We start from the raw sequence: 3,396 nt of genomic DNA, 5'->3' as shown, positions 1-3,396 counted from the left end.
AGACTTCTTCAGATACTTGGTAGGCACCTCATACTCGAACCTCCCTCAGAGATACGAATCGCATGGGTTCAGGTCTGGGCTGTTTTCAGGCCATTAATTGGGGCTCCAAAAGTGAGAACATTTTTTGGCCCCAATACATCCTGCCCATTTTGGCCTTGTGGGCCGGGCACTATCTTGTTGGAAGGTGTAATTTTGTCCTTGGGAGTCTCCCTCTATTCAGGGAGGGTAAATTAAAAGTTCAAAACTAGACCGACGACAAGGCTGGATCTGTACGAGGTCAAATGGGCCGGCTTTCGCCGCCATATGGCCAAGGTTATCAAGAAAACAGATTTCAGTATAAATAATTGAATGTTATAAATCTAACTTTCTAATAATCAAAAAATTACGGTTCTCCACCGTCTACTTTGTTCGTCATAAGCCTTTAATAAATTTTCCCAATTTATCTTGACCCACCTGTATATTAATAAAGGAAGGTCTTTCTGTATTGATATTTCTATAAAAAAACAGTCATTTTGGGTCAAAGAAATAACAATGTAAAGGCGTCCGCAGGAGGTAGGCCGGAGGGCTATAGCCCAAGCCAAGCCCCACTCAAAAACTAATCATGCGGACGGCCCTGCAATGTAGTCATATTACGAAATTTCGCATGTTTGTTTGTAAGTAGCATTAGAGCGTGTATAGAGGGTGCACCGTGTAATGTATATAGTACTCCCTGATGTATATCGCTTACATGTTTTTGATCTAACAAATAATAATATATTCATATCAATGAGCATGTGTAGCTAAGGGACAGACAGGTAGCCCCACGTAAATTTTCAGTTTATTTAATCGACATAGCGGTAAATAGTATTATTTTCATCTATGGATATATCCCTCATTTTCATACCTTTAAAAAACAACAAAAAAGTGTTCTTTGTATTTCAGAGTGTTAAAAAAAAAATTGATTTATCAAATGGATTATAGAATGCAAAAAATCGATTTTGCTTTTTTTTCAGATGTAATTTGCCTAATCTTATCTCCAAGTCTATATAATGAGATTAAAGATAAGTGAGCTTACTTTTCATTAAGAAGAGGATCAGTAAAGTGCAGGTTATAACATATTCTTGCTGATGTAACAAGAAACCCATACCATCAAATTTGGAAGGTGTTATCAAGATAGAACTCGAGTTTGAGCTAATTTTTCCGACAATGGGCGTTAATTAGGACTTTGAGGTACTTGTATATAAGGAAAAGAAAAGAGCTGTGATTTCCATAGTCGTTTTTCATATTATTATTATTTTTTTTACCCATATCAAATATGTGTAACGACTGTGTTATATTCAGTTTGAATATTGGTTTGTTTTTGTTTGTCATAATTTAAAAAAAAAAAAAAAAAAAATGGAATTTAAATGTAATACTCAAGTATCAATACATTTTTATCTTATTCCTTACTTGACTATTATAATCATGGACGGAAATAATATTCTGATGGACGAGTGAAGTATAAAGTAATATCTAGTGGTTGTGGTCATGAAAGACAATGACTAAAAACATGCATTTGCTTGGGAGCTCATGGGCGTTAAGGGGTAGGCTGGAAGGCCTGTAGCCCCCCAATTAAGAAATGCTTGCTTCTTACTATAATTTTTTTCCTTATTCGGGCAAATTATGTAGCAGATCAAAAAAATAAATATTTGATTTTTTTTCTAAAAAATTAAATATTTGAAATTGAATTTTATAGATTTTTTTTAATAGCTGTGGATTTTTAATTTTTTTTTTAAAACTTAATTTTGTTTGAATAACTTTGGATTTTTTTTGACAAATGTAATATTTGAAGTTTCGATTTTGAAATTTTTTTCAAATTTTTTTTATTTCTGTGAGTAGCCTTAGATTTTTTATTTTTTTTATCCAAAAAAAGTTTAATTTTTCAAAATTTTCAATTTTTTACTAAAATCATTTTATTTAATATAATGCTGCGTCCGACCCTAGATTTATATGTGTAAGTTCATGTTGGACTCATAGTAAAGTAAAAAGTCATGAGAGCTAAGCTGCTGTTGACCAAATTACTCTCCAAACTTCATTTTTGGTTCCTTTAATTTTTACATACACCCAGGATATGTTTTATGGATAACTAGGGAAGGGATTTTTGTAAGAGTGCGAGTAGAAAATGGGAGCTAGACATATCGTATTACCCTTGTTAATTTTCTTCTCTAAAAATCATATAACAGGCAACTGATAAGTTGCCTATTATATGATTTTTAGAGAAGAAAATTAATTACTGCGATAAAGAGGAGAACCTTCCCCGTTTGAAATAGCCGAGAAAATATTGTAATTTTATTTTAATTCATGTATAGTTATTTTATTAAGGATTTTTAAATCAATTTACATTAAAAATAGGCGATAATTCTTTTTTTATAGGGAGATGTTAACACGCCCACGACTTATTCATTAATGAATTAGAGAGAAGAAAGATAACACGCATCAACCGTTTTTCCTTTTCTAATCGTTATTCTTATATTTCTCTTTATGCAGATCCCTTCTTTATGCATAACTGATCATTGGTAGAGAGGGAGTGGTTTTTTTTTTTGTTTATTTCCTTCATCAGAATTAATTTAATGATAGCTATGCTTCTATTCTCCTAAACAATATTCAAACTGTCTGAGTGACTGCGTTAATTTTCGGGGTTTTTTTTTTCATATTATTTTCAACTATGACTATAATCAGCAGTGCTTATTTATACAAATTTTAGGTTTCCCTTTTGTTGGAGTTGGTAAACTGAAGAGTGTCTATTCTTTTCCCAAGCTGTTATTATTATTGTATAATTCCTGAGGAGTGAACTTCCTTTCTACTACATCCATAATAATACAACAAAGTTTATCGGTATGAAAATAGTCATTTTTGATCATAGAAATGACAATCTAGACATATTAAACAAATCTTGCAACCGTTTTGTATATATTATTGAGAATATATCTCAGGGAGCACTTTATATATAGTGTTCTCTGATGTATATCATATTTTTCTGTCTAAGAAATTACAATGTTTATGAAATTAATTAAATCTAACAGACCTTTTGTATGTATGATCGAGTATTTATTCTATATATAATGTGCAAGATTTTATTAGGAGAGGAAAATTTTAACAAACTGTTTGAACTTTAGTTCAAATCGGTTGTGATAAAATAACTGAAGAATAGAACATTCAATTAAATTTAATTTGGAACCGAGTCTTAACCACTTATCTCTATTTAATCAGCAAAGATACATTCTATTTTCGTTAAAGCTGTTATTCATTTTCATACTTTGACTCCTTGTGTGATTTAAAGGCCCTGACTCAACGTATCATGAACTCAAAAAATGCATTATCTTGGATTGGGATTTTTGTGTTAATTTAATCAATCAATGGCCTTCGTTTAGTATTCGT

General features: G+C 31.3%; 1 long non-coding RNA gene across 1 annotated transcript; it reads left to right on the top strand.

The window, feature by feature from the left end:
- Positions 1–1,079: 1,079 nt before the first annotated feature.
- Positions 1,080–3,049, top strand: LOC139907428 (uncharacterized). The gene is made up of 2 exons (XR_011784029.1): positions 1,080–1,209; positions 2,723–3,049. It is a non-coding gene; the product is annotated as an uncharacterized lncRNA (long non-coding RNA).
- The last annotated feature ends 347 nt before the right edge of the window (positions 3,050–3,396 follow it).

The sequence above is a fragment of the Lepeophtheirus salmonis genome, unplaced genomic scaffold (assembly GCF_016086655.4).
Source record: "Lepeophtheirus salmonis unplaced genomic scaffold, UVic_Lsal_1.4 unplaced_contig_10486_pilon, whole genome shotgun sequence".
Lineage (NCBI taxonomy): Eukaryota > Metazoa > Arthropoda > Copepoda > Siphonostomatoida > Caligidae > Lepeophtheirus > Lepeophtheirus salmonis.
Note: the sequence above shows the minus strand (reverse complement) of the source record. Positions and strands in the feature narration are given on the sequence as shown.